This window comes from Pseudorasbora parva, chromosome 15 (assembly GCF_024679245.1).
Source record: "Pseudorasbora parva isolate DD20220531a chromosome 15, ASM2467924v1, whole genome shotgun sequence".
Taxonomy (NCBI): Eukaryota; Metazoa; Chordata; class Actinopteri; order Cypriniformes; family Gobionidae; genus Pseudorasbora; species Pseudorasbora parva.
Window position 1 is genome coordinate 2,690,912 of NC_090186.1, and position 26,214 is coordinate 2,717,125.

Consider the following 26,214-nt stretch of genomic DNA (forward strand, 5'->3'; position numbering starts at 1 on the left):
GGGGAATCGAACCCCGGTCTTCCGCGTGACAGGCGGAGATACTGTCCACTATACTAACGAGGACTGAGTCTTGCAGACACTGTTTTGCATGCGCAACCGTTGAGAAGTCGCTAACTACTGGGTATGCTTTCCATTATGGGAGTCATTATTTAACCCTTTTATTTTGGCCAAGGGGGCAGGAGAGGAGCTTACCCTGTCCTGTGGAGGAATCAACCCGCAATGGAAGGAGATGAAGGGTTTTTCATTTCGCTTTTAGGAAGTTCATAAAAAAATCTCGTGCGAATACTACCATTGGTCTTCAACGTACTATCGGCCTCAGTGACATCGTCTTACGCAGGGTTTGCGGTCATCTGGTGATGGGGCGGATTCTTATTACATTTGCTCCTTCCAATGGAAATGGCTCGATGATTTAAAAAAGAAAAAAGCAGGGTGGCAGGATCCAGCACCAGACGTTACCCTTGCTGAGCATTGTGGCATGTTGGTGGGAGCCCATTGGCCCAACATCTCAGGGGTACAACTCGAGTTTCTCTTCATTCACGCATAAATCTTTAGCCTTTTACTAAAGATTTCCGTGGAGGGGAACATTTGCGAGTTTTTGCTATTTTTGGATGCTCTGCTCACAGCAGAGCCACATGTATTTGTTCAAAAACAGAGCATTTTATTGGAATCTTTGGGATCAACTGAACCGAACGCTTGGCCGAACGAATCACTGCTTTGAGGTGCCACGCGCTGGTGGCCCCTGCTGGTCAGAACAGTGGAAATGCAACACAAACCCAGGCCAAATATGCATAAAAACACCTTTTACAAGCCCATTGCGCAGTCAGCTGATCATCATCAGGCGAGTCTTGAACGGCGGGGGTTGACTGTAAAGCCTGAGCTTATGCAAGGTGTTTTGCCGTCATAAAGAAGAAACCTCCCCGTCGGGGAATCGAACCCCGGTCTTCCGCATGACAGGCGGAGATACTGTCCACTATACTAACGAGGACTGAGTCTTGCAGACACTGTTTTGCATGCGCAACCGTTGAGAAGTCGCTAAATACTGGGTATGCTTTCCATTATGGGAGTCATTATTTAACCCTTTTATTTTGGCCAAGGGGGCAGGAGAGGAGCTTACCCTGTCCTGTGGAGGAATCAACCCGCAATGGAAGGAGATGAAGGGTTTTTCATTTCGCTTCCAGGAAGTTCATAAAAAAATCTCGTGCGAATACTACCATTGGTCTTCAACGTACTATCGGCCTCAGTGACATCGTCTTAGGCATGGTTTGCGGTCATCTGGTGATGGGGCGGATTCTTATTACATTTGCTCCTTCCAATGGAAATGGCTCGATGATTTAAAAAAGAAAAAAGCAGGGTGGCAGGATCCAGCACCAGACGTTACCCTTGCTGAGCATTGTGGCATGTTGGTGGGAGCCCATTGGCCCAACATCTCAGGGGTACAACTCGAGTTTCTTTTCATTCACGCATAAATCTTTCGCCTTTTACTAAAGATTTCCGTGGAGGGGAACATTTGCGAGTTTTTGCTATTTTTGGATGCTCTGCTCACAGCAGAGCCACGTGTATTTGTTCAAAAACAGAGCATTTTTTTGGAAGCGTTGGGGTCACCTGAACTGATCGCTTGGCCGAACGAATCACTGCTTTGAAGTGCCACGCGCTGGTGGCCCCTGCTGGTCAGAACAGTGGAAATGCAACACAAACCCAGGCCAAATATGCATAAAAACACCTTTTACAAGCCCATTGCGCAGTCAGCTGATCATCATCAGGCGAGTCTTGAACGGCGGGGGTTGACTGTAAAGCCTGAGCTTATGCAAGGTGTTTTGCCGTCATAAAGAAGAAACCTCCCCGTCGGGGAATCGAACCCCGGTCTTCCGCGTGACAGGCGGAGATACTGTCCACTATACTAACGAGGACTGAGTCTTGCAGACACTGTTTTGCATGCGCAACCGTTGAGAAGTCGCTAAATACTGGGTATGCTTTCCATTATGGGAGTCATTATTTAACCCTTTTATTTTGGCCAAGGGGGCAGGAGAGGAGCTTACCCTGTCCTGTGGAGGAATCAACCCGCAATGGAAGGAGATGAAGGGTTTTTCATTTCGCTTCCAGGAAGTTCATAAAAAAATCTCGTGCGAATACTACCATTGGTCTTCAACGTACTATCGGCCTCAGTGACATCGTCTTAGGCATGGTTTGCGGTCATCTGGTGATGGGGCGGATTCTTATTACATTTGCTCCTTCCAATGGAAATGGCTCGATGATTTAAAAAAGAAAAAAGCAGGGTGGCAGGATCCAGCACCAGACGTTACCCTTGCTGAGCATTGTGGCATGTTGGTGGGAGCCCATTGGCCCAACATCTCAGGGGTACAACTCGAGTTTCTTTTCATTCACGCATAAATCTTTCGCCTTTTACTAAAGATTTCCGTGGAGGGGAACATTTGCGAGTTTTTGCTATTTTTGGATGCTCTGCTCACAGCAGAGCCACGTGTATTTGTTCAAAAACAGAGCATTTTTTTGGAAGCGTTGGGGTCAACTGAACTGAACGCTTGGCCGAACGAATCACTGCTTTGAAGTGCCACGCGCTGGTGGCCCCTGCTGGTCAGAACAGTGGAAATGCAACACAAACCCAGGCCAAATATGCATAAAAACACCTTTTACAAGCCCATTGCGCAGTCAGCTGATCATCATCAGGCGAGTCTTGAACGGGGGGTTGACTGTAAAGCCTGAGCTTATGCAAGGTGTTTGGCCGTCATAAAGAAGAAACCTCCCCGTCGGGGAATCGAACCCCGGTCTTCCGCGTGACAGGCGGAGATACTGTCCACTATACTAACGAGGACTGAGTCTTGCAGACACTGTTTTGCATGCGCAACCGTTGAGAAGTCGCTAAATACTGGGTATGCTTTCCATTATGGGAGTCATTATTTAACCCTTTTATTTTGGCCAAGGGGGCAGGAGAGGAGCTTACCCTGTCCTGTGGAGGAATCAACCCGCAATGGAAGGAGATGAAGGGTTTTTCATTTCGCTTCCAGGAAGTTCATAAAAAAATCTTGTGCGAATACTACCATTGGTCTTCAACGTACTATCGGCCTCAGTGACATCGTCTTAGGCAGGGTTTGCGGTCATCTGGTGATGGGGCGGATTCTTATTACATTTGCTCCTTCCAATGGAAATGGCTCGATGATTTAAAAAAGAAAAAAGCAGGGTGGCAGGATCCAGCACCAGACGTTACCCTTGCTGAGCATTGTGGCATGTTGGTGGGAGCCCATTGGCCCAACATCTCAGGGGTACAACTCGAGTTTCTCTTCATTCACGCATAAATCTTTCGCCTTTTACTAAAGATTTCCGTGGAGGGGAACATTTGCGAGTTTTTGCTATTTTTGGATGCTCTGCTCACAGCAGAGCCACATGTATTTGTTCAAAAACAGAGCATTTTATTGGAATCTTTGGGATCAACTGAACCGAACGCTTGGCCGAACGAATCACTGCTTTGAGGTGCCACGCGCTGGTGGCCCCTGCTGGTCAGAACAGTGGAAATGCAACACAAACCCAGGCCAAATATGCATAAAAACACCTTTTACAAGCCCATTGCGCAGTCAGCTGATCATCATCAGGCGAGTCTTGAACGGCGGGGGTTGACTGTAAAGCCTGAGCTTATGCAAGGTGTTTGGCCGTCATAAAGAAGAAACCTCCCCGTCGGGGAATCGAACCCCGGTCTTCCGCGTGACAGGCGGAGATACTGTCCACTATACTAACGAAGACTGAGTCTTGCAGACACTGTTTTGCATGCGCAACCGTTGAGAAGTCGCTAAATACTGGGTATGCTTTCCATTATGGGAGTCATTATTTAACCCTTTTATTTTGGCCAAGGGGGCAGGAGAGGAGCTTACCCTGTCCTGTGGAGGAATCAACCCGCAATGGAAGGAGATGAAGGGTTTTTCATTTCGCTTCCAGGAAGTTCATAAAAAAATCTCGTGCGAATACTACCATTGGTCTTCAACGTACTATCGGCCTCAGCGACATTCGTCTTAGGCAGGGTTTGCGGTCATCTGGTGATGGGGCGGATTCTTATTACATTTGCTCCTTCCAATGGAAATGGCTCGATGATTTAAAACAGAAAAAAGCAGGGTGGCAGGATCCAGCACCAGACGTTACCCTTGCTGAGCATTGTGGCATGTTGGTGGGAGCCCATTGGCCCAACATCTCAGGTGTACAACTCGAGTTTCTCTTCATTCACGCATAAATCTTTCGCCTTTTACTAAAGATTTCCGTGGAGGGGAACATTTGCGAGTTTTTGCTATTTTTGGATGCTCTGCTCACAGCAGAGCCACATGTATTTGTTCAAAAACAGAGCATTTTATTGGAATCTTTGGGGTCAACTGAACAGAACGCTTGGCCGAACGAATCACTGCTCTGAGGTGCCACGCGCTGGTGGCCCCTGCTGGTCAGAACAGTGGAAATGCAACACAAACCCAGGCCAAATATGCATAAAAACACGTTTTACAAGCCCATTGCGCAGTCAGCTGATCATCATCAGGCGAGTCTTGAACGGCGGGTTGACTGTAAAGCCTGAGCTTATGCAAGGTGTTTGGCCGTCATAAAGAAGAAACCTCCCCGTCGGGGAATCGAACCCCGGTCTCCGCGTGACAGGCGGAGATACTGTCCACTATACTAACGAGGACTGAGTCTTGCAGACACTGTTTTGCATGCGCAACCGTTGAGAAGTCGCTAACTACTGGGTATGCTTTCCATTATGGGAGTCATTATTTAACCCTTTTATTTTGGCCAAGGGGTCAGGAGAGGAGCTTACCCTGTCCTGTGGAGGAATCAACCCGCAATGGAAGGAGATGAAGGGTTTTTCATTTCGCTTTTAGGAAGTTCATAAAAAAATCTCGTGCGAATACTACCATTGGTCTTCAACGTACTATCGGCCTCAGTGACATCGTCTTAGGCAGGGTTTGCGGTCATCTGGTGATGGGGCGGATTCTTATTACATTTGCTCCTTCCAATGGAAATGGCTCGATGATTTAAAAAAGAAAAAAGCAGGGTGGCAGGATCCAGCACCAGACGTTACCCTTGCTGAGCATTGTGGCATGTTGGTGGGAGCCCATTGGCCCAACATCTCAGGGGTACAACTCGAGTTTCTCTTCATTCACGCATAAATCTTTCGCCTTTTACTAAAGATTTCCGTGGAGGGGAACATTTGCGAGTTTTTGCTATTTTTGGATGCTCTGCTCACAGCAGAGCCACATGTATTTGTTCAAAAACAGAGCATTTTATTGGAATCTTTGGGGTCAACTGAACAGAACGCTTGGCCGAACGAATCACTGCTTTGAGGTGCCACGCGCTGGTGGCCCCTGCTGGTCAGAACAGTGGAAATGCAACACAAACCCAGGCCAAATATGCATAAAAACACCTTTTACAAGCCCATTGCGCAGTCAGCTGATCATCATCAGGCGAGTCTTGAACGGCGGGTTGACTGTAAAGCCTGAGCTTATGCAAGGTGTTTGGCCGTCATAAAGAAGAAACCTCCCCGTCAGGGAATCGAACCCCGGTCTTCCGCGTGACAGGCGGAGATACTGTCCACTATACTAACGAGGACTGAGTCTTGCAGACACTGTTTTGCATGCGCAACCGTTGAGAAGTCGCTAAATACTGGGTATGCTTTTTCATTATGGGAGTCATTATTTAACCCTTTTATTTTGGCCAAGGGGGCAGGAGAGGAGCTTACCCTGTCCTGTGGAGGAATCAACCCGCAATGGAAGGAGATGAAGGGTTTTTCATTTCGCTTCCAGGAAGTTCATAAAAAAATCTCGTGCGAATACTACCATTGGTCTTCAACGTACTATCGGCCTCAGTGACATCGTCTTAGGCAGGGTTTGCGGTCATCTGGTGATGGGGCGGATTCTTATTACATTTGCTCCTTCCAATGGAAATGGCTCGATGATTTAAAAAAGAAAAAAGCTGGGTGGCAGGATCCAGCACCAGACGTTACCCTTGCTGAGCATTGTGGCATGTTGGTGGGAGCCCACTGGCCCAACATCTCAGGGGTACAACTCGAGTTTCTCTTCATTCACGCATAAATCTTTCGCCTTTTACTAAAGATTTCCGTGGAGGGGAACATTTGCGAGTTTTTGCTATTTTTGGATGCTCTGCTCACAGCAGAGCCACATGTATTTGTTCAAAAACAGAGCATTTTATTGGAATCTTTGGGGTCAACTGAACCGAACGCTTGGCCGAACGAATCACTGCTTTGAGGTGCCACGCGCTGGTGGCCCCTGCTGGTCAGAACAGTGGAAATGCAACACAAACCCAGGCCAAATATGCATAAAAACACCTTTTACAAGCCCATTGCGCAGTCAGCTGATCATCATCAGGCGAGTCTTGAACGGCGGGTTGACTGTAAAGCCTGAGCTTATGCAAGGTGTTTGGCCGTCATAAAGAAGAAACCTCCCCGTCGGGGAATCGAACCCCGGTCTTCCGCGTGACAGGCGGAGATACTGTCCACTATACTAACGAGGACTGAGTCTTGCAGACACTGTTTTGCATGCGCAACCGTTGAGAAGTCGCTAACTACTGGGTATGCTTTCCATTATGGGAGTCATTATTTAACCCTTTTATTTTGGCCAAGGGGGCAGGAGAGGAGCTTACCCTGTCCTGTGGAGGAATCAACCCGCAATGGAAGGAGATGAAGGGTTTTTCATTTCGCTTCCAGGAAGTTCATAAAAAAATCTTGTGCGAATACTACCATTGGTCTTCAACGTACTATCGGCCTCAGTGACATCGTCTTAGGCAGGGTTTGCGGTCATCTGGTGATGGGGCGGATTCTTATTACATTTGCTCCTTCCAATGGAAATGGCTCGATGATTTAAAAAAGAAAAAAGCAGGGTGGCAGGATCCAGCACCAGACGTTACCCTTGCTGAGCATTGTGGCATGTTGGTGGGAGCCCATTGGCCCAACATCTCAGGGCTACAACTCGAGTTTCACTTCATTCACGCATAAATCTTTCGCCTTTTACTAAAGATTTCCGTGGAGGGGAACATTTGCGAGTTTTTGTTATTTTTGGATGCTCTGCTCACAGCAGAGCCACATGTATTTGTTCAAAGACAGAGCATTTTATTGGAATCTTTGGGGTCAACTGAACCGAACGCTTGGCCGAACGAATCACTGCTTTGAGGTGCCACGCGCTGGTGGCCCCTGCTGGTCAGAACAGTGGAAATGCAACACAAACCCAGGCCAAATATGCATAAAAACACCTTTTACAAGCCCATTGCGCAGTCAGCTGATCATCATCAGGCGAGTCTTGAACGGCGGGTTGACTGTAAAGCCTGAGCTTATGCAAGGTGTTTGGCCGTCATAAAGAAGAAACCTCCCCGTCGGGGAATCGAACCCCGGTCTTCCGCGTGACAGGCGGAGATACTGTCCACTATACTAACGAGGACTGACTCTTGCAGACACTGTTTTGCATGCGCAACCGTTGAGAAGTCGCTAACTACTGGGTATGCTTTCCATTATGGGAGTCATTATTTAACCCTTTTATTTTGGCCAAGGGGGCAGGAGAGGAGCTTACCCTGTCCTGTGGAGGAATCAACCCGCAATGGAAGGAGATGAAGGGTTTTTCATTTCGCTTCCAGGAAGTTCATAAAAAAATCTTGTGCGAATACTACCATTGGTCTTCAACGTACTATCGGCCTCAGTGACATCGTCTTAGGCAGGGTTTGCGGTCATCTGGTGATGGGGCGGATTCTTATTACATTTGCTCCTTCCAATGGAAATGGCTCGATGATTTAAAAAAGAAAAAAGCAGGGTGGCAGGATCCAGCACCAGACGTTACCCTTGCTGAGCATTGTGGCATGTTGGTGGGAGCCCATTGGCCCAACATCTCAGGGGTACAACTCGAGTTTCTCTTCATTCACGCATAAATCTTTCGCCTTTTACTAAAGATTTCCGTGGAGGGGAACATTTGCGAGTTTTTGCTATTTTTGGATGCTCTGCTCACAGCAGAGCCACATGTATTTGTTCAAAAACAGAGCATTTTATTGGAATCTTTGGGGTCAACTGAACCGAACGCTTGGCCGAACGAATCACTGCTTTGAGGTGCCACGCGCTGGTGGCCCCTGCTGGTCAGAACAGTGGAAATGCAACACAAACCCAGGCCAAATATGCATAAAAACACCTTTTACAAGCCCATTGCGCAGTCAGCTGATCATCATCAGGCGAGTCTTGAACGGCGGGTTGACTGTAAAGCCTGAGCTTATGCAAGGTGTTTTGCCGTCATAAAGAAGAAACCTCCCCGTCGGGGAATCGAACCCCGGTCTTCCGCGTGACAGGCGGAGATACTGTCCACTATACTAACGAGGACTGAGTCTTGCAGACACTGTTTTGCATGCGCAACCGTTGAGAAGTCGCTAAATACTGGGTATGCTTTCCATTATGGGAGTCATTATTTAACCCTTTTATTTTGGCCAAGGGGGCAGGAGAGGAGCTTACCCTGTCCTGTGGAGGAATCAACCCGCAATGGAAGGAGATGAAGGGTTTTTCATTTCGCTTCCAGGAAGTTCATAAAAAAATCTCGTGCGAATACTACCATTGGTCTTCAACGTACTATCGGCCTCAGTGACATCGTCTTACGCAGGGTTTGCGGTCATCTGGTGATGGGGCGGATTCTTATTACATTTGCTCCTTCCAATGGAAATGGCTCGATGATTTAAAAAAGAAAAAAGCAGGGTGGCAGGATCCAGCACCAGACGTTACCCTTGCTGAGCATTGTGGCATGTTGGTGGGAGCCCATTGGCCCAACATCTCAGGGGTACAACTCGAGTTTCTCTTCATTCACGCATAAATCTTTAGCCTTTTACTAAAGATTTCCGTGGAGGGGAACATTTGCGAGTTTTTGCTATTTTTGGATGCTCTGCTCACAGCAGAGCCACATGTATTTGTTCAAAAACAGAGCATTTTATTGGAATCTTTGGGATCAACTGAACCGAACGCTTGGCCGAACGAATCACTGCTTTGAGGTGCCACGCGCTGGTGGCCCCTGCTGGTCAGAACAGTGGAAATGCAACACAAACCCAGGCCAAATATGCATAAAAACACCTTTTACAAGCCCATTGCGCAGTCAGCTGATCATCATCAGGCGAGTCTTGAACGGCGGGGGTTGACTGTAAAGCCTGAGCTTATGCAAGGTGTTTTGCCGTCATAAAGAAGAAACCTCCCCGTCGGGGAATCGAACCCCGGTCTTCCGTGTGACAGGCGGAGATACTGTCCACTATACTAACGAGGACTGAGTCTTGCAGACACTGTTTTGCATGCGCAACCGTTGAGAAGTCGCTAAATACTGGGTATGCTTTCCATTATGGGAGTCATTATTTAACCCTTTTATTTTGGCCAAGGGGGCAGGAGAGGAGCTTACCCTGTCCTGTGGAGGAATCAACCCGCAATGGAAGGAGATGAAGGGTTTTTCATTTCGCTTCCAGGAAGTTCATAAAAAAATCTCGTGCGAATACTACCATTGGTCTTCAACGTACTATCGGCCTCAGTGACATCGTCTTAGGCATGGTTTGCGGTCATCTGGTGATGGGGCGGATTCTTATTACATTTGCTCCTTCCAATGGAAATAGCTCGATGATTTAAAAAAGAAAAAAGCAGGGTGGCAGGATCCAGCACCAGACGTTACCCTTGCTGAGCATTGTGGCATGTTGGTGGGAGCCCATTGGCCCAACATCTCAGGGGTACAACTCGAGTTTCTTTTCATTCACGCATAAATCTTTCGCCTTTTACTAAAGATTTCCGTGGAGGGGAACATTTGCGAGTTTTTGCTATTTTTGGATGCTCTGCTCACAGCAGAGCCACATGTATTTGTTCAAAAAAAGAGCATTTTTTTGGAAGCGTTGGGGTCAACTGAACTGAACGCTTGGCCGAACGAATCACTGCTTTGAAGTGCCACGCGCTGGTGGCCCCTGCTGGTCAGAACAGTGGAAATGCAACACAAACCCAGGCCAAATATGCATAAAAACACCTTTTACAAGCCCATTGCGCAGTCAGCTGATCATCATCAGGCGAGTCTTGAACGGGGGGTTGACTGTAAAGCCTGAGCTTATGCAAGGTGTTTGGCCGTCATAAAGAAGAAACCTCCCCGTCGGGGAATCGAACCCCGGTCTTCCGCGTGACAGGCGGAGATACTGTCCACTATTCTAACGAGGACTGAGTCTTGCAGACACTGTTTTGCATGCGCAACCGTTGAGAAGTCGCTAACTACTGGGTATGCTTTCCATTATGGGAGTCATTATTTAACCCTTTTATTTTGGCCAAGGGGGCAGGAGAGGAGCTTACCCTGTCCTGTGGAGGAATCAACCCGCAATGGAAGGAGATGAAGGGTTTTTCATTTCGCTTCCAGGAAGTTCATAAAAAAATCTCGTGCGAATACTACCATTGGTCTTCAACGTACTATCGGCCTCAGTGACATCGTCTTAGGCAGGGTTTGCGGTCATCTGGTGATGGGGCGGATTCTTATTACATTTGCTCCTTCCAATGGAAATGGCTCGATGATTTAAAAAAGAAAAAAGCAGGGTGGCAGGATCCAGCACCAGACGTTACCCTTGCTGAGCATTGTGGCATGTTGGTGGGAGCCCATTGGCCCAACATCTCTGGGGTACAACTCGAGTTTCTCTTCATTCACGCATAAATCTTTCGCCTTTTACTAAAGATTTCCGTGGAGGGGAACATTTGCGAGTTTTTGCTATTTTTGGATGCTCTGCTCACAGCAGAGCCACATGTATTTGTTCAAAAACAGAGCATTTTATTGGAATCTTTGGGATCAACTGAACCGAACGCTTGGCTGAACGAATCACTGCTTTGAGGTGCCACGCGCTGGTGGCCCCTGCTGGTCAGAACAGTGGAAATGCAACACAAACCCAGGCCAAATATGCATAAAAACACCTTTTACAAGCCCATTGCGCAGTCAGCTGATCATCATCAGGCGAGTCTTGAACGGCGGGGGTTGACTGTAAAGCCTGAGCTTATGCAAGGTGTTTGGCCGTCATAAAGAAGAAACCTCCCCGTCAGGGAATCGAACCCCGGTCTTCCGCGTGACAGGCGGAGATACTGTCCACTATACTAACGAGGACTGAGTCTTGCAGACACTGTTTTGCATGCGCAACCGTTGAGAAGTCGCTAACTACTGGGTATGCTTTCCATTATGGGAGTCATTATTTAACCCTTTTATTTTGGCCAAGGGGGCAGGAGAGGAGCTTACCCTGTCCTGTGGAGGAATCAACCCGCAATGGAAGGAGATGAAGGGTTTTTCATTTCGCTTCCAGGAAGTTCATAAAAAAATCTTGTGCGAATACTACCATTGGTCTTCAACGTACTATCGGCCTCAGTGACATCGTCTTACGCAGGGTTTGCGGTCATCTGGTGATGGGGCGGATTCTTATTACATTTGCTCCTTCCAATGGAAATGGCTCGATGATTTAAAAAAGAAAAAAGCAGGGTGGCAGGATCCAGCACCAGACGTTACCCTTGCTGAGCATTGTGGCATGTTGGTGGGAGCCCATTGGCCCAACATCTCAGGGGTACAACTCGAGTTTCTCTTCATTCACGCATAAATCTTTCGCCTTTTACTAAAGATTTCCGTGGAGGGGAACATTTGCGAGTTTTTGCTATTTTTGGATGCTCTGCTCACAGCAGAGCCACATGTATTTGTTCAAAAACAGAGCATTTTATTGGAATCTTTGGGGTCAACTGAACAGAACGCTTGGCCGAACGAATCACTGCTTTGAGGTGCCACGCGCTGGTGGCCCCTGCTGGTCAGAACAGTGGAAATGCAACACAAACCCAGGCCAAATATGCATAAAAACACCTTTTACAAGCCCATTGCGCAGTCAGCTGATCATCATCAGGCGAGTCTTGAACGGGGGGTTGACTGTAAAGCCTGAGCTTATGCAAGGTGTTTTGCCGTCATAAAGAAGAAACCTCCCCGTCGGGAAATCGAACCCCGGTCTTCCGCGTGACAGGCGGAGATACTGTCCACTATACTAACAAGGACTGAGTCTTGTAGACACAGTTTTGCATGCGCAACCGTTGAGAAGTCGCTAAATACTGGGTATGCTTTCCATTATGGGAGTCATTATTTAACCCTTTTATTTTGGCCAAGGGGGCAGGAGAGGAGCTTACCCTGTCCTGTGGAGGAATCAACCCGCAATGGAAGGAGATGAAGGGTTTTTCATTTCGCTTCCAGGAAGTTCATAAAAAAATCTCGTGCGAATACTACCATTGGTCTTCAACGTACTATCGGCCTCAGTGACATCGTCTTAGGCAGGGTTTGCGGTCATCTGGTGATGGGGCGGATTCTTATTACATTTGCTCCTTCCAATGGAAATGGCTCGATGATTTAAAAAAGAAAAAAGCAGGGTGGCAGGATCCAGCACCAGACGTTACCCTTGCTGAGCATTGTGGCATGTTGGTGGGAGCCCATTGGCCCAACATCTCAGGGGTACAACTCGAGTTTCTCTTCATTCACGCATAAATCTTTCGCCTTTTACTAAAGATTTCCGTGGAGGGGAACATTTGCGAGTTTTTGCTATTTTTGGATGCTCTGCTCACAGCAGAGCCACATGTATTTGTTCAAAAACAGAGCATTTTATTGGAATCTTTGGGATCAACTGAACCGAACGCTTGGCCGAACGAATCACTGCTTTGAGGTGCCACGCGCTGGTGGCCCCTGCTGGTCAGAACAGTGGAAATGCAACACAAACCCAGGCCAAATATGCATAAAAACACCTTTTACAAGCCCATTGCGCAGTCAGCTGATCATCATCAGGCGAGTCTTGAACGGCGGGGGTTGACTGTAAAGCCTGAGCTTATGCAAGGTGTTTGGCCGTCATAAAGAAGAAACCTCCCCGTCGGGGAATCGAACCCCGGTCTTCCGCGTGACAGGCGGAGATACTGTCCACTATACTAACGAAGACTGAGTCTTGCAGACACTGTTTTGCATGCGCAACCGTTGAGAAGTCGCTAAATACTGGGTATGCTTTCCATTATGGGAGTCATTATTTAACCCTTTTATTTTGGCCAAGGGGGCAGGAGAGGAGCTTACCCTGTCCTGTGGAGGAATCAACCCGCAATGGAAGGAGATGAAGGGTTTTTCATTTCGCTTCCAGGAAGTTCATAAAAAAATCTCGTGCGAATACTACCATTGGTCTTCAACGTACTATCGGCCTCAGCGACATTCGTCTTAGGCAGGGTTTGCGGTCATCTGGTGATGGGGCGGATTCTTATTACATTTGCTCCTTCCAATGGAAATGGCTCGATGATTTAAAAAAGAAAAAAGCAGGGTGGCAGGATCCAGCACCAGACGTTACCCTTGCTGAGCATTGTGGCATGTTGGTGGGAGCCCATTGGCCCAACATCTCAGGGGTACAACTCGAGTTTCTCTTCATTCACGCATAAATCTTTCGCCTTTTACTAAAGATTTCCGTGGAGGGGAACATTTGCGAGTTTTTGCTATTTTTGGATGCTCTGCTCACAGCAGAACCACATGTATTTGTTCAAAAACAGAGCATTTTATTGGAATCTTTGGGGTCAACTGAACCGAATGCTTGGCCGAACGAATCACTGCTTTGAGGTGCCACGCGCTGGTGGCCCCTGCTGGTCAGAACAGTGGAAATGCAACACAAACCCAGGCCAAATATGCATAAAAACACCTTTTACAAGCCCATTGCGCAGTCAGCTGATCATCATCAGGCGAGTCTTGAACGGCGGGTTGACTGTAAAGCCTGAGCTTATGCAAGGTGTTTGGCCGTCATAAAGAAGAAACCTCCCCGTCGGGGAATCGAACCCCGGTCTTCCGCGTGACAGGCGGAGATACTGTCCACTATACTAACGAGGACTGAGTCTTGCAGACACTGTTTTGCATGCGCAACCCTTGAGAAGTCGCTAAATACTGGGTATGCTTTCCATTATGGGAGTCATTATTCAACCCTTTTATTTTGGCCAAGGGGGCAGGAGAGGAGCTTACCCTGTCCTGTGGAGGAATCAACCCGCAATGGAAGGAGATGAAGGGTTTTTCATTTCGCTTCCAGGAAGTTCATAAAAAAATCTCGTGCGAATACTACCATTGGTCTTCAACGTACTATCGGCCTCAGTGACATCGTCTTAGGCATGGTTTGCGGTCATCTGGTGATGGGGCGGATTCTTATTACATTTGCTCCTTCCAATGGAAATGGCTCGATGATTTAAAAAAGAAAAAAGCAGGGTGGCAGGATCCAGCACCAGACGTTACCCTTGCTGAGCATTGTGGCATGTTGGTGGGAGCCCATTGGCCCAACATCTCAGGGGTACAACTCGAGTTTCTCTTCATTCACGCATAAATCTTTCGCCTTTTACTAAAGATTTCCGTGGAGGGGAACATTTGCGAGTTTTTGCTATTTTTGGATGCTCTGCTCACAGCAGAGCCACGTGTATTTGTTCAAAAACAGAGCATTTTTTTGGAAGCGTTGGGGTCAACTGAACCGAACGCTTGGCCGAACGAATCACTGCTTTGAAGTGCCACGCGCTGGTGGCCCCTGCTGGTCAGAACAGTGGAAATGCAACACAAACCCAGGCCAAATATGCATAAAAACACCTTTTACAAGCCCATTGCGCAGTCAGCTGATCATCATCAGGCGAGTCTTGAACGGCGGGTTCACTGTAAAGCCTGAGCTTATGCAAGGTGTTTGGCCGTCATAAAGAAGAAACCTCCCCGTCGGGGAATCGAACCCCGGTCTTCCGCGTGACAGGCGGAGATACTGTCCACTATACTAACGAGGACTGAGCCTCAGTGACATCGTCTTAGGCAGAGTTTGCGGTCATCTGGTGATGGGGCGGATTCTTATTACATTTGCTCCTTCCAATGGAAATGGCTCGATGATTTAAAAAAGAAAAAAGCAGGGTGGCAGGATCCAGCACCAGACGTTACCCTTGCTGAGCATTGTGGCATGTTGGTGGGAGCCCATTGGCCCAACATCTCAGGGGTACAACTCGAGTTTCTCTTCATTCACGCATAAATCTTTCGCCTTTTACTAAAGATTTCCGTGGCGGGAACATTTGCGAGTTTTTGCTATTTTTGGATGCTCTGCTCACAGCAGAGCCACATGTATTTGTTCAAAAACAGAGCATTTTATTGGAATCTTTGGGGTCAACTGAACAGAACGCTTGGCCGAACGAATCACTGCTTTGAGGTGCCACGCGCTGGTGGCCCCTGCTGGTCAGAACAGTGGAAATGCAACACAAACCCAGGCCAAATATGCATAAAAACACCTTTTACAAGCCCATTGCGCAGTCAGCTGATCATCATCAGGCTAGTCTTGAACGGCGGGTTGACTGTAAACCCTGAGCTTATGCAAGGTGTTTGGCCGTCATAAAGAAGAAACCTCCCCGTCGGGGAATCGAACCCCGGTCTTCCGCATGACAGGCGGAGATACTGTCCACTATACTAACGAGGACTGAGCCTCAGTGCCATCGTCTTAGGCAGAGTTTGCGGTCATCTGGTGATGGGGCGGATTCTTATTACATTTGCTCCTTCCAATGGAAATGGCTCGATGATTTAAAAAAGAAAAAAGCAGGGTGGCAGGATCCAGCACCAGACGTTACCCTTGCTGAGCATTGTGGCATGTTGGTGGGAGGCCATTGGCCCAACATCTCAGGGGTACAACTCGAGTTTCTCTTCATTCACGCATAAATCTTTCGCCTTTTACTAAAGATTTCCGTGGAGGGGAACATTTGCGAGTATTTGCTATTTTTGGATGCTCTGCTCACAGCAGAGCCACATGTATTTGTTCAAAAACAGAGCATTTTATTGGAATCTTTGGGGTCAACTGAACCGAACGCTTGGCCGAACAAATCACTGCTTTGAGGTGCCACGCGCTGGTGGCCCCTGCTGGTCAGAACAGTGGAAATGCAACACAAACCCAGGCCAAATATGCATAAAAACACCTTTTACAAGCCCATTGCGCAGTCAGCTGATCATCATCAGGCGAGTCTTGAACGGCGGGGGTTGACTGTAAAGCCTGAGCTTATGCAAGGTGTTTTGCCGTCATAAAGAAGAAACCTCCCCGTCGGGGAATCGATCCCCGGTCTTCCGCGTGACAGGCGGAGATACTGTCCACTATACTAACGAGGACTGAGTCTTGTAGACACATGTTTGCATGCGCAACCGTTGAGAAGTCGCTAAATACTGGGTATGCTTTCCATTATGGGAGTCATTATTTAACCCTTTTATTTTGGCCAAGGGGGCAGGAGAGGAGCTTACCCTGTCCTGTGGAGGAATCAACCCGCAATGGAAGGAGATGAAGGGTTTTTCATTTCGCTTCCAGAAAGTTCATAAAAAAATCTCGTGCGAATACTACCATTGGTCTTCAACGTACTATCGGCCTCAGTGACATCGTCTTAGGCAGGGTTTGCGGTCATCTGGTGATGGGGCGGATTCTTATTACATTTGCTCCTTCCAATGGAAATGGCTCGATGATTTAAAAAAGAAAAAAGCAGGGTGGCAGGATCCAGCACCAGACGTTACCCTTGCTGAGCTGTGGCATGTTGGTGGGAGCCCATTGGCCCAACATCTCAGGGGTACAACTCGAGTTTCTCTTCATTCACGCATAAATCTTTCGCCTTTTACTAAAGATTTCCGTGGAGGGGAACATTTGCGAGTTTTTGCTATTTTTGGATGCTCTGCTCACAGCAGAGCCACATGTATTTGTTCAAAAACAGAGCATTTTATTGGAATCTTTGGGATCAACTGAACCGAACGCTTGGCCGAACGAATCACTGCTTTGAGGTGCCACGCGCTGGTGGCCCCTGCTGGTCAGAACAGTGGAAATGCAACACAAACCCAGGCCAAATATGCATAAAAACACCTTTTACAAGCCCATTGCGCAGTCAGCTGATCATCATCAGGCGAGTCTTGAACGGCGGGGGTTGAATGTAAAGCCTGAGCTTATGCAAGGTGTTTGGCCGTCATAAAGAAGAAACCTCCCCGTCGGGGAATCGAACCCCGGTCTTCCGCGTGACAGGCGGAGATACTGTCCACTATACTAACGAGGACTGAGTCTTGCAGACACTGTTTTGCATGCGCAACCGTTGAGAAGTCGCTAAATACCGGGTATGCTTTCCATTATGGGAGTCATTATTTAACCCTTTTATTTTGGCCAAGGGGGCAGGAGAGGAGCTTACCCTGTCCTGTGGAGGAATCAACCCGCAATGGAAGGAGATGAAGGGTTTTTCATTTCGCTTCCAGGAAGTTCATAAAAAAATCTCGTGCGAATACTACCATTGGTCTTCAACGTACTATCGGCCTCAGCGACATTCGTCTTAGGCAGGGTTTGCGGTCATCTGGTGATGGGGCGGATTCTTATTACATTTGCTCCTTCCAATGGAAATGGCTCGATGATTTAAAAAAGAAAAAAGCAGGGTGGCAGGATCCAGCACCAGACGTTTCCCTTGCTGAGCATTGTGGCATGTTGGTGGGAGCCCATTGGCCCAACATCTCAGGGGTACAACTCGAGTTTCTCTTCATTCACGCATAAATCTTTCGCCTTTTACTAAAGATTTCCGTGGAGGGGAACATTTGCGAGTTTTTGCTATTTTTGGATGCTCTGCTCACAGCAGAGCCACATGTATTTGTTCAAAAACAGAGCATTTTATTGGAATCTTTGGGGTCAACTGAACCGAACGCTTGGCCGAACGAATCACTGCTTTGAGGTGCCACGCGCTGGTGGCCCCTGCTGGTCAGAACAGTGGAAATGCAACACAAACCCAGGCCAAATATGCATAAAAACACCTTTTACAAGCCCATTGCGCAGTCAGCTGATCATCATCAGGCGAGTCTTGAACGGCGGGTTGACTGTAAAGCCTGAGCTTATGCAAGGTGTTTGGCCGTCATAAAGAAGAAACCTCCCCGTCGGGGAATCGAACCCCGGTCTTCCGCGTGACAGGCGGAGATACTGTCCACTATACTAACGAGGACTGAGTCTTGCAGACACTGTTTTGCATGCGCAACCCTTGAGAAGTCGCTAAATACTGGGTATGCTTTCCATTATGGGAGTCATTATTTAACCCTTTTATTTTGGCCAAGGGGGCAGGAGAGGAGCTTACCCTGTCCTGTGGAGGAATCAACCCGCAATGGAAGGAGATGAAGGGTTTTTCATTTCGCTTCCAGGAAGTTCATAAAAAAATCTCGTGCGAATACTACCATTGGTCTTCAACGTACTATCGGCCTCAGTGACATCGTCTTAGGCATGGTTTGCGGTCATCTGGTGATGGGGCGGATTCTTATTACATTTGCTCCTTCCAATGGAAATGGCTCGATGATTTAAAAAAGAAAAAAGCAGGGTGGCAGGATCCAGCACCAGACGTTACCCTTGCTGAGCATTGTGGCATGTTGGTGGGAGCCCATTGGCCCAACATCTCAGGGGTACAACTCGAGTTTCTCTTCATTCACGCATAAATCTTTCGCCTTTTACTAAAGATTTCCGTGGAGGGGAACATTTGCGAGTTTTTGCTATTTTTGGATGCTCTGCTCACAGCAGAGCCACGTGTATTTGTTCAAAAACAGAGCATTTTTTTGGAAGCGTTAGGGTCAACTGAAACGAACGCTTGGCCGAACGAATCACTGCTTTGAAGTGCCACGCGCTGGTGGCCCCTGCTGGTCAGAACAGTGGAAATGCAACACAAACCCAGGCCAAATATGCATAAAAACACCTTTTACAAGCCCATTGCGCAGTCAGCTGATCATCATCAGGCGAGTCTTGAACGGCGGGTTCACTGTAAAGCCTGAGCTTATGCAAGGTGTTTGGCCGTCATAAAGAAGAAACCTCCCCGTCGGGGAATCGAACCCCGGTCTTCCGCGTGACAGGCGGAGATACTGTCCACTATACTAACGAGGACTGAGTCTTGCAGACACTGTTTTGCATGCGCCACCGTTGAGAAGTCGCTAACTACTGGGTATGCTTTCCATTGTGGGAGTCATTATTTAACCCTTTTATTTTGGCCAAGGGGGCAGGAGAGGAGCTTACTCTGTCCTGTGGAGGAATCAACCCGCAATGGAAGGAGATGAAGGGTTTTTCATTTCGCTTCCAGGAAGTTCATAAAAAAATCTTGTGCGAATACTACCATTGGTCTTCAACGTACTATCGGCCTCAGTGACATCGTCTTACGCAGGGTTTGCGGTCATCTGGTGATGGGGCGGATTCTTATTACATTTGCTCCTTCCAATGGAAATGGCTCGATGATTTAAAAAAGAAAAAAGCAGGGTGGCAGGATCCAGCACCAGACGTTACCCTTGCTGAGCATTGTGGCATGTTGGTGGGAGCCCATTGGCCCAACATCTCAGGGGTACAACTCGAGTTTCTCTTCATTCACGCATAAATCTTTCGCCTTTTACTAAAGATTTCCGTGGAGGGGAACATTTGCGAGTTTTTGCTATTTTTGGATGCTCTGCTCACAGCAGAGCCACATGTATTTGTTCAAAAACAGAGCATTTTATTGGAATCTTTGGGATCAACTGAACCGAACGCTTGGCTGAACGAATCACTGCTTTGAGGTGCCACGCGCTGGTGGCCCCTGCTGGTCAGAACAGTGGAAATGCAACACAAACCCAGGCCAAATATGCATAAAAACACCTTTTACAAGCCCATTGCGCAGTCAGCTGATCATCATCAGGCGAGTCTTGAACGGCGGGGGTTGACTGTAAAGCCTGAGCTTATGCAAGGTGTTTGGCCGTCATAAAGAAGAAACCTCCCCGTCAGGGAATCGAACCCCGGTCTTCCGCGTGACAGGCGGAGATACTGTCCACTATACTAACGAGGACTGAGTCTTGCAGACACTGTTTTGCATGCGCAACCGTTGAGAAGTCGCTAACTACTGGGTATGCTTTCCATTATGGGAGTCATTATTTAACCCTTTTATTTTGGCCAAGGGGGCAGGAGAGGAGCTTACCCTGTCCTGTGGAGGAATCAACCCGCAATGGAAGGAGATGAAGGGTTTTTCATTTCGCTTCCAGGAAGTTCATAAAAAAATCTTGTGCGAATACTACCATTGGTCTTCAACGTACTATCGGCCTCAGTGACATCGTCTTACGCAGGGTTTGCGGTCATCTGGTGATGGGGCGGATTCTTATTACATTTGCTCCTTCCAATGGAAATGGCTCGATGATTTAAAAAAGAAAAAAGCAGGGTGGCAGGATCCAGCACCAGACGTTACCCTTGCTGAGCATTGTGGCATGTTGGTGGGAGCCCATTGGCCCAACATCTCAGGGGTACAACTCGAGTTTCTCTTCATTCACGCATAAATCTTTCGCCTTTTACTAAAGATTTCCGTGGAGGGGAACATTTGCGAGTTTTTGCTATTTTTGGATGCTCTGCTCACAGCAGAGCCACATGTATTTGTTCAAAAACAGAGCATTTTATTGGAATCTTTGGGGTCAACTGAACAGAACGCTTGGCCGAACGAATCACTGCTTTGAGGTGCCACGCGCTGGTGGCCCCTGCTGGTCAGAACAGTGGAAATGCAACACAAACCCAGGCCAAATATGCATAAAAACACCTTTTACAAGCCCATTGCGCAGTCAGCTGATCATCATCAGGCGAGTCTTGAACGGGGGGTTGACTGTAAAGCCTGAGCTTATGCAAGGTGTTTTGCCGTCATAAAGAAGAAACCTCCCCGTCGGGAAATCGAACCCCGGTCTTCCGCGTGACAGGCGGAGATACTGTCCACTATACTAACAAGGACTGAGTCTTGTAGACACAGTTTTGCATGCGCAACCGTTGAGAAGTCGCTAAATACTGGGTATGCTTTCCATTATGGGAGTCATTATTTAACCCTTTTATTTTGGCCAAGGGGGCAGGAGAGGAGCTTACCCTGTCCTGTGGAGGAATCAACCCGCAATGGAAGGAGATGAAGGGTTTTTCATTTCGCTTCCAGGAAGTTCATAAAAAAATCTCGTGCGAATACTACCATTGGTCTTCAACGTACTATCGGCCTCAGTGACATCGTCTTAGGCAGGGTTTGCGGTCATCTGGTGATGGGGCGGATTCTTATTACATTTGCTCCTTCCAATGGAAATGGCTCGATGATTTAAAAAAGAAAAAAGCAGGGTGGCAGGATCCAGCACCAGACGTTACCCTTGCTGAGCATTGTGGCATGTTGGTGGGAGCCCATTGGCCCAACATCTCAGGGGTACAACTCGAGTTTCTCTTCATTCACGCATAAATCTTTCGCCTTTTACTAAAGATTTCCGTGGAGGGGAACATTTGCGAGTTTTTGCTATTTTTGGATGCTCTGCTCACAGCAGAGCCACATGTATTTGTTCAAAAACAGAGCATTTTATTGGAATCTTTGGGATCAACTGAACCGAACGCTTGGCCGAACGAATCACTGCTTTGAGGTGCCACGCGCTGGTGGCCCCTGCTGGTCAGAACAGTGGAAATGCAACACAAACCCAGGCCAAATATGCATAAAAACACCTTTTACAAGCCCATTGCGCAGTCAGCTGATCATCATCAGGCGAGTCTTGAACGGCGGGGGTTGACTGTAAAGCCTGAGCTTATGCAAGGTGTTTGGCCGTCATAAAGAAGAAACCTCCCCGTCGGGGAATCGAACCCCGGTCTTCCGCGTGACAGGCGGAGATACTGTCCACTATACTAACGAAGACTGAGTCTTGCAGACACTGTTTTGCATGCGCAACCGTTGAGAAGTCGCTAAATACTGGGTATGCTTTCCATTATGGGAGTCATTATTTAACCCTTTTATTTTGGCCAAGGGGGCAGGAGAGGAGCTTACCCTGTCCTGTGGAGGAATCAACCCGCAATGGAAGGAGATGAAGGGTTTTTCATTTCGCTTCCAGGAAGTTCATAAAAAAATCTCGTGCGAATACTACCATTGGTCTTCAACGTACTATCGGCCTCAGCGACATTCGTCTTAGGCAGGGTTTGCGGTCATCTGGTGATGGGGCGGATTCTTATTACATTTGCTCCTTCCAATGGAAATGGCTCGATGATTTAAAAAAGAAAAAAGCAGGGTGGCAGGATCCAGCACCAGACGTTACCCTATTGGAATCTTTGGGGTCAACTGAACCGAATGCTTGGCCGAACGAATCACTGCTTTGAGGTGCCACGCGCTGGTGGCCCCTGCTGGTCAGAACAGTGGAAATGCAACACAAACCCAGGCCAAATATGCATAAAAACACCTTTTACAAGCCCATTGCGCAGTCAGCTGATCATCATCAGGCGAGTCTTGAACGGCGGGTTGACTGTAAAGCCTGAGCTTATGCAAGGTGTTTGGCCGTCATAAAGAAGAAACCTCCCCGTCGGGGAATCGAACCCCGGTCTTCCGCGTGACAGGCGGAGATACTGTCCACTATACTAACGAGGACTGAGTCTTGCAGACACTGTTTTGCATGCGCAACCCTTGAGAAGTCGCTAAATACTGGGTATGCTTTCCATTATGGGAGTCATTATTCAACCCTTTTATTTTGGCCAAGGGGGCAGGAGAGGAGCTTACCCTGTCCTGTGGAGGAATCAACCCGCAATGGAAGGAGATGAAGGGTTTTTCATTTCGCTTCCAGGAAGTTCATAAAAAAATCTCGTGTGAATACTACCATTGGTCTTCAACGTACTATCGGCCTCAGTGACATCGTCTTAGGCATGGTTTGCGGTCATCTGGTGATGGGGCGGATTCTTATTACATTTGCTCCTTCCAATGGAAATGGCTCGATGATTTAAAAAAGAAAAAAGCAGGGTGGCAGGATCCAGCACCAGACGTTACCCTTGCTGAGCATTGTGGCATGTTGGTGGGAGCCCATTGGCCCAACATCTCAGGGGTACAACTCGAGTTTCTCTTCATTCACGCATAAATCTTTCGCCTTTTACTAAAGATTTCCGTGGAGGGGAACATTTGCGAGTTTTTGCTATTTTTGGATGCTCTGCTCACAGCAGAGCCACGTGTATTTGTTCAAAAACAGAGCATTTTTTTGGAAGCGTTGGGGTCAACTGAACCGAACGCTTGGCCGAACGAATCACTGCTTTGAAGTGCCACGCGCTGGTGGCCCCTGCTGGTCAGAACAGTGGAAATGCAACACAAACCCAGGCCAAATATGCATAAAAACACCTTTTACAAGCCCATTGCGCAGTCAGCTGATCATCATCAGGCGAGTCTTGAACGGCGGGTTCACTGTAAAGCCTGAGCTTATGCAAGGTGTTTGGCCGTCATAAAGAAGAAACCTCCCCGTCGGGGAATCGAACCCCGGTCTTCCGCGTGACAGGCGGAGATACTGTCCACTATACTAACGAGGACTGAGCCTCAGTGACATCGTCTTAGGCAGAGTTTGCGGTCATCTGGTGATGGGGCGGATTCTTATTACATTTGCTCCTTCCAATGGAAATGGCTCGATGATTTAAAAAAGAAAAAAGCAGGGTGGCAGGATCCAGCACCAGACGTTACCCTTGCTGAGCATTGTGGCATGTTGGTGGGAGCCCATTGGCCCAACATCTCAGGGGTACAACTCGAGTTTCTCTTCATTCACGCATAAATCTTTCGCCTTTTACTAAAGATTTCCGTGGCGGGAACATTTGCGAGTTTTTGCTATTTTTGGATGCTCTGCTCACAGCAGAGCCACATGTATTTGTTCAAAAACAGAGCATTTTATTGGAATCTTTGGGGTCAACTGAACAGAACGCTTGGCCGAACGAATCACTGCTTTGAGGTGCCACGCGCTGGTGGCCCCTGCTGGTCAGAACAGTGGAAATGCAACACAAACCCAGGCCAAATATGCATAAAAACACCTTTTACAAGCCCATTGCGCAGTCAGCTGATCATCATCAGGCTAGTCTTGAACGGCGGGTTGACTGTAAACCCTGAGCTTATGCAAGGTGTTTGGCCGTCATAAAGAAGAAACCTCCCCGTCGGGGAATCGAACCCCGGTCTTCCGCATGACAGGCGGAGATACTGTCCACTATACTAACGAGGACTGAGCCTCAGTGCCATCGTCTTAGGCAGAGTTTGCGGTCATCTGGTGATGGGGCGGATTCTTATTACATTTGCTCCTTCCAATGGAAATGGCTCGATGATTTAAAAAAGAAAAAAGCAGGGTGGCAGGATCCAGCACCAGACGTTACCCTTGCTGAGCATTGTGGCATGTTGGTGGGAGCCCATTGGCCCAACATCTCAGGGGTACAACTCGAGTTTCTCTTCATTCACGCATAAATCTTTCGCCTTTTACTAAAGATTTCCGTGGAGGGGAACATTTGCGAGTTTTTGCTATTTTTGGATGCTCTGCTCACAGCAGAGCCACATGTATTTGTTCAAAAACAGAGCATTTTATTGGAATCTTTGGGATCAACTGAACCGAACGCTTGGCCGAACGAATCACTGCTTTGAGGTGCCACGCGCTGGTGGCCCCTGCTGGTCAGAACAGTGGAAATGCAACACAAACCCAGGCCAAATATGCATAAAAACACCTTTTACAAGCCCATTGCGCAGTCAGCTGATCATCATCAGGCGAGTCTTGAACGGCGGGGGTTGACTGTAAAGCCTGAGCTTATGCAAGGTGTTTGGCCGTCATAAAGAAGAAACCTCCCCGTCGGGGAATCGAACCCCGGTCTTCCGCGTGACAGGCGGAGATACTGTCCACTATACTAACGAAGACTGAGTCTTGCAGACACTGTTTTGCATGCGCAACCGTTGAGAAGTCGCTAAATACTGGGTATGCTTTCCATTATGGGAGTCATTATTTAACCCTTTTATTTTGGCCAAGGGGGCAGGAGAGGAGCTTACCCTGTCCTGTGGAGGAATCAACCCGCAATGGAAGGAGATGAAGGGTTTTTCATTTCGCTTCCAGGAAGTTCATAAAAAAATCTCGTGCGAATACTACCATTGGTCTTCAACGTACTATCGGCCTCAGCGACATTCGTCTTAGGCAGGGTTTGCGGTCATCTGGTGATGGGGCGGATTCTTATTACATTTGCTCCTTCCAATGGAAATGGCTCGATGATTTAAAAAAGAAAAAAGCAGGGTGGCAGGATCCAGCACCAGACGTTACCCTTGCTGAGCATTGTGGCATGTTGGTGGGAGCCCATTGGCCCAACATCTCAGGGGTACAACTCGAGTTTCTCTTCATTCACGCATAAATCTTTCGCCTTTTACTAAAGATTTCCGTGGAGGGGAACATTTGCGAGTTTTTGCTATTTTTGGATGCTCTGCTCACAGCAGAGCCACATGTATTTGTTCAAAAACAGAGCATTTTATTGGAATCTTTGGGATCAACTGAACCGAACGCTTGGCCGAACGAATCACTGCTTTGAGGTGCCACGCGCTGGTGGCCCCTGCTGGTCAGAACAGTGGAAATGCAACACAAACCCAGGCCAAATATGCATAAAAACACCTTTTACAAGCCCATTGCGCAGTCAGCTGATCATCATCAGGCGAGTCTTGAACGGCGGGGGTTGAATGTAAAGCCTGAGCTTATGCAAGGTGTTTGGCCGTCATAAAGAAGAAACCTCCCCGTCGGGGAATCGAACCCCGGTCTTCCGCGTGACAGGCGGAGATACTGTCCACTATACTAACGAGGACTGAGTCTTGCAGACACTGTTTTGCATGCGCAACCGTTGAGAAGTCGCTAAATACTGGGTATGCTTTCCATTATGGGAGTCATTATTTAACCCTTTTATTTTGGCCAAGGGGGCAGGAGAGGAGCTTACCCTGTCCTGTGGAGGAATCAACCCGCAATGGAAGGAGATGAAGGGTTTTTCATTTCGCTTCCAGGAAGTTCATAAAAAAATCTCGTGCGAATACTACCATTGGTCTTCAACGTACTATCGGCCTCAGCGACATTCGTCTTAGGCAGGGTTTGCGGTCATCTGGTGATGGGGCGGATTCTTATTACATTTGCTCCTTCCAATGGAAATGGCTCGATGATTTAAAAAAGAAAAAAGCAGGGTGGCAGGATCCAGCACCAGACGTTTCCCTTGCTGAGCATTGTGGCATGTTGGTGGGAGCCCATTGGCCCAACATCTCAGGGGTACAACTCGAGTTTCTCTTCATTCACGCATAAATCTTTCGCCTTTTACTAAAGATTTCCGTGGAGGGGAACATTTGCGAGTTTTTGCTATTTTTGGATGCTCTGCTCACAGCAGAGCCACATGTATTTGTTCAAAAACAGAGCATTTTATTGGAATCTTTGGGGTCAACTGAACCGA

General features: G+C 47.9%; 42 non-coding genes across 42 annotated transcripts; 29 read left to right on the forward strand and 13 right to left on the reverse strand.

The window, feature by feature from the left end:
• The first annotated feature begins 514 nt into the window (after positions 1 to 514).
• LOC137042250 (U5 spliceosomal RNA) lies at positions 515 to 630 on the forward strand. The gene has a single exon (XR_010898360.1). It is a non-coding gene; the product is annotated as a U5 spliceosomal RNA (small nuclear RNA).
• Positions 631 to 1,436: 806 nt separating this feature from the next.
• On the forward strand, positions 1,437 to 1,552 carry LOC137042234 (U5 spliceosomal RNA). Its single transcript, XR_010898345.1, has one exon. It is a non-coding gene; the product is annotated as a U5 spliceosomal RNA (small nuclear RNA).
• Positions 1,553 to 1,835: 283 nt separating this feature from the next.
• Positions 1,836 to 1,907, reverse strand: trnad-guc (transfer RNA aspartic acid (anticodon GUC)). The gene has a single exon. It is a non-coding gene; the product is annotated as a tRNA-Asp (tRNA).
• A 451-nt stretch (positions 1,908 to 2,358) lies between these two features.
• On the forward strand, positions 2,359 to 2,474 carry LOC137042235 (U5 spliceosomal RNA). The gene has a single exon (XR_010898346.1). It is a non-coding gene; the product is annotated as a U5 spliceosomal RNA (small nuclear RNA).
• Positions 2,475 to 2,755: 281 nt separating this feature from the next.
• On the reverse strand, positions 2,756 to 2,827 carry trnad-guc (transfer RNA aspartic acid (anticodon GUC)). Its single transcript has one exon. It is a non-coding gene; the product is annotated as a tRNA-Asp (tRNA).
• A 451-nt stretch (positions 2,828 to 3,278) lies between these two features.
• LOC137042144 (U5 spliceosomal RNA) lies at positions 3,279 to 3,394 on the forward strand. The gene has a single exon (XR_010898260.1). It is a non-coding gene; the product is annotated as a U5 spliceosomal RNA (small nuclear RNA).
• Positions 3,395 to 4,201: 807 nt separating this feature from the next.
• LOC137042145 (U5 spliceosomal RNA) lies at positions 4,202 to 4,317 on the forward strand. Its single transcript, XR_010898261.1, has one exon. It is a non-coding gene; the product is annotated as a U5 spliceosomal RNA (small nuclear RNA).
• Positions 4,318 to 5,120: 803 nt separating this feature from the next.
• On the forward strand, positions 5,121 to 5,236 carry LOC137042146 (U5 spliceosomal RNA). Its single transcript, XR_010898262.1, has one exon. It is a non-coding gene; the product is annotated as a U5 spliceosomal RNA (small nuclear RNA).
• An 805-nt stretch (positions 5,237 to 6,041) lies between these two features.
• LOC137042147 (U5 spliceosomal RNA) lies at positions 6,042 to 6,157 on the forward strand. Its single transcript, XR_010898263.1, has one exon. It is a non-coding gene; the product is annotated as a U5 spliceosomal RNA (small nuclear RNA).
• Positions 6,158 to 6,438: 281 nt separating this feature from the next.
• Positions 6,439 to 6,510, reverse strand: trnad-guc (transfer RNA aspartic acid (anticodon GUC)). Its single transcript has one exon. It is a non-coding gene; the product is annotated as a tRNA-Asp (tRNA).
• A 451-nt stretch (positions 6,511 to 6,961) lies between these two features.
• LOC137042227 (U5 spliceosomal RNA) lies at positions 6,962 to 7,077 on the forward strand. Its single transcript, XR_010898338.1, has one exon. It is a non-coding gene; the product is annotated as a U5 spliceosomal RNA (small nuclear RNA).
• A 281-nt stretch (positions 7,078 to 7,358) lies between these two features.
• Positions 7,359 to 7,430, reverse strand: trnad-guc (transfer RNA aspartic acid (anticodon GUC)). The gene has a single exon. It is a non-coding gene; the product is annotated as a tRNA-Asp (tRNA).
• Positions 7,431 to 7,881: 451 nt separating this feature from the next.
• On the forward strand, positions 7,882 to 7,997 carry LOC137042148 (U5 spliceosomal RNA). Its single transcript, XR_010898264.1, has one exon. It is a non-coding gene; the product is annotated as a U5 spliceosomal RNA (small nuclear RNA).
• A 281-nt stretch (positions 7,998 to 8,278) lies between these two features.
• trnad-guc (transfer RNA aspartic acid (anticodon GUC)) lies at positions 8,279 to 8,350 on the reverse strand. The gene has a single exon. It is a non-coding gene; the product is annotated as a tRNA-Asp (tRNA).
• A 451-nt stretch (positions 8,351 to 8,801) lies between these two features.
• Positions 8,802 to 8,917, forward strand: LOC137042251 (U5 spliceosomal RNA). The gene has a single exon (XR_010898361.1). It is a non-coding gene; the product is annotated as a U5 spliceosomal RNA (small nuclear RNA).
• An 806-nt stretch (positions 8,918 to 9,723) lies between these two features.
• On the forward strand, positions 9,724 to 9,839 carry LOC137042236 (U5 spliceosomal RNA). Its single transcript, XR_010898347.1, has one exon. It is a non-coding gene; the product is annotated as a U5 spliceosomal RNA (small nuclear RNA).
• An 804-nt stretch (positions 9,840 to 10,643) lies between these two features.
• Positions 10,644 to 10,759, forward strand: LOC137042149 (U5 spliceosomal RNA). The gene has a single exon (XR_010898265.1). It is a non-coding gene; the product is annotated as a U5 spliceosomal RNA (small nuclear RNA).
• An 806-nt stretch (positions 10,760 to 11,565) lies between these two features.
• LOC137042150 (U5 spliceosomal RNA) lies at positions 11,566 to 11,681 on the forward strand. Its single transcript, XR_010898266.1, has one exon. It is a non-coding gene; the product is annotated as a U5 spliceosomal RNA (small nuclear RNA).
• Positions 11,682 to 12,485: 804 nt separating this feature from the next.
• Positions 12,486 to 12,601, forward strand: LOC137042152 (U5 spliceosomal RNA). Its single transcript, XR_010898267.1, has one exon. It is a non-coding gene; the product is annotated as a U5 spliceosomal RNA (small nuclear RNA).
• Positions 12,602 to 13,408: 807 nt separating this feature from the next.
• LOC137042240 (U5 spliceosomal RNA) lies at positions 13,409 to 13,524 on the forward strand. The gene has a single exon (XR_010898350.1). It is a non-coding gene; the product is annotated as a U5 spliceosomal RNA (small nuclear RNA).
• Positions 13,525 to 13,805: 281 nt separating this feature from the next.
• On the reverse strand, positions 13,806 to 13,877 carry trnad-guc (transfer RNA aspartic acid (anticodon GUC)). Its single transcript has one exon. It is a non-coding gene; the product is annotated as a tRNA-Asp (tRNA).
• Positions 13,878 to 14,328: 451 nt separating this feature from the next.
• On the forward strand, positions 14,329 to 14,444 carry LOC137042153 (U5 spliceosomal RNA). Its single transcript, XR_010898268.1, has one exon. It is a non-coding gene; the product is annotated as a U5 spliceosomal RNA (small nuclear RNA).
• A 281-nt stretch (positions 14,445 to 14,725) lies between these two features.
• trnad-guc (transfer RNA aspartic acid (anticodon GUC)) lies at positions 14,726 to 14,797 on the reverse strand. The gene has a single exon. It is a non-coding gene; the product is annotated as a tRNA-Asp (tRNA).
• Positions 14,798 to 15,004: 207 nt separating this feature from the next.
• Positions 15,005 to 15,118, forward strand: LOC137042265 (U5 spliceosomal RNA). Its single transcript, XR_010898373.1, has one exon. It is a non-coding gene; the product is annotated as a U5 spliceosomal RNA (small nuclear RNA).
• Positions 15,119 to 15,677: 559 nt separating this feature from the next.
• LOC137042216 (U5 spliceosomal RNA) lies at positions 15,678 to 15,793 on the forward strand. Its single transcript, XR_010898328.1, has one exon. It is a non-coding gene; the product is annotated as a U5 spliceosomal RNA (small nuclear RNA).
• An 804-nt stretch (positions 15,794 to 16,597) lies between these two features.
• Positions 16,598 to 16,713, forward strand: LOC137042154 (U5 spliceosomal RNA). Its single transcript, XR_010898269.1, has one exon. It is a non-coding gene; the product is annotated as a U5 spliceosomal RNA (small nuclear RNA).
• Positions 16,714 to 16,996: 283 nt separating this feature from the next.
• trnad-guc (transfer RNA aspartic acid (anticodon GUC)) lies at positions 16,997 to 17,068 on the reverse strand. Its single transcript has one exon. It is a non-coding gene; the product is annotated as a tRNA-Asp (tRNA).
• A 452-nt stretch (positions 17,069 to 17,520) lies between these two features.
• Positions 17,521 to 17,636, forward strand: LOC137042155 (U5 spliceosomal RNA). The gene has a single exon (XR_010898270.1). It is a non-coding gene; the product is annotated as a U5 spliceosomal RNA (small nuclear RNA).
• A 281-nt stretch (positions 17,637 to 17,917) lies between these two features.
• trnad-guc (transfer RNA aspartic acid (anticodon GUC)) lies at positions 17,918 to 17,989 on the reverse strand. The gene has a single exon. It is a non-coding gene; the product is annotated as a tRNA-Asp (tRNA).
• Positions 17,990 to 18,440: 451 nt separating this feature from the next.
• On the forward strand, positions 18,441 to 18,556 carry LOC137042156 (U5 spliceosomal RNA). The gene has a single exon (XR_010898271.1). It is a non-coding gene; the product is annotated as a U5 spliceosomal RNA (small nuclear RNA).
• Positions 18,557 to 18,837: 281 nt separating this feature from the next.
• trnad-guc (transfer RNA aspartic acid (anticodon GUC)) lies at positions 18,838 to 18,909 on the reverse strand. The gene has a single exon. It is a non-coding gene; the product is annotated as a tRNA-Asp (tRNA).
• A 451-nt stretch (positions 18,910 to 19,360) lies between these two features.
• LOC137042157 (U5 spliceosomal RNA) lies at positions 19,361 to 19,476 on the forward strand. Its single transcript, XR_010898272.1, has one exon. It is a non-coding gene; the product is annotated as a U5 spliceosomal RNA (small nuclear RNA).
• An 806-nt stretch (positions 19,477 to 20,282) lies between these two features.
• LOC137042158 (U5 spliceosomal RNA) lies at positions 20,283 to 20,398 on the forward strand. Its single transcript, XR_010898273.1, has one exon. It is a non-coding gene; the product is annotated as a U5 spliceosomal RNA (small nuclear RNA).
• Positions 20,399 to 21,202: 804 nt separating this feature from the next.
• On the forward strand, positions 21,203 to 21,318 carry LOC137042159 (U5 spliceosomal RNA). Its single transcript, XR_010898274.1, has one exon. It is a non-coding gene; the product is annotated as a U5 spliceosomal RNA (small nuclear RNA).
• Positions 21,319 to 22,321: 1,003 nt separating this feature from the next.
• On the reverse strand, positions 22,322 to 22,393 carry trnad-guc (transfer RNA aspartic acid (anticodon GUC)). The gene has a single exon. It is a non-coding gene; the product is annotated as a tRNA-Asp (tRNA).
• Positions 22,394 to 22,844: 451 nt separating this feature from the next.
• Positions 22,845 to 22,960, forward strand: LOC137042160 (U5 spliceosomal RNA). Its single transcript, XR_010898275.1, has one exon. It is a non-coding gene; the product is annotated as a U5 spliceosomal RNA (small nuclear RNA).
• Positions 22,961 to 23,241: 281 nt separating this feature from the next.
• Positions 23,242 to 23,313, reverse strand: trnad-guc (transfer RNA aspartic acid (anticodon GUC)). The gene has a single exon. It is a non-coding gene; the product is annotated as a tRNA-Asp (tRNA).
• A 207-nt stretch (positions 23,314 to 23,520) lies between these two features.
• On the forward strand, positions 23,521 to 23,634 carry LOC137042266 (U5 spliceosomal RNA). The gene has a single exon (XR_010898374.1). It is a non-coding gene; the product is annotated as a U5 spliceosomal RNA (small nuclear RNA).
• A 559-nt stretch (positions 23,635 to 24,193) lies between these two features.
• Positions 24,194 to 24,309, forward strand: LOC137042161 (U5 spliceosomal RNA). The gene has a single exon (XR_010898276.1). It is a non-coding gene; the product is annotated as a U5 spliceosomal RNA (small nuclear RNA).
• An 807-nt stretch (positions 24,310 to 25,116) lies between these two features.
• On the forward strand, positions 25,117 to 25,232 carry LOC137042162 (U5 spliceosomal RNA). The gene has a single exon (XR_010898277.1). It is a non-coding gene; the product is annotated as a U5 spliceosomal RNA (small nuclear RNA).
• Positions 25,233 to 25,515: 283 nt separating this feature from the next.
• On the reverse strand, positions 25,516 to 25,587 carry trnad-guc (transfer RNA aspartic acid (anticodon GUC)). The gene has a single exon. It is a non-coding gene; the product is annotated as a tRNA-Asp (tRNA).
• Positions 25,588 to 26,039: 452 nt separating this feature from the next.
• On the forward strand, positions 26,040 to 26,155 carry LOC137042163 (U5 spliceosomal RNA). The gene has a single exon (XR_010898278.1). It is a non-coding gene; the product is annotated as a U5 spliceosomal RNA (small nuclear RNA).
• The last annotated feature ends 59 nt before the right edge of the window (positions 26,156 to 26,214 follow it).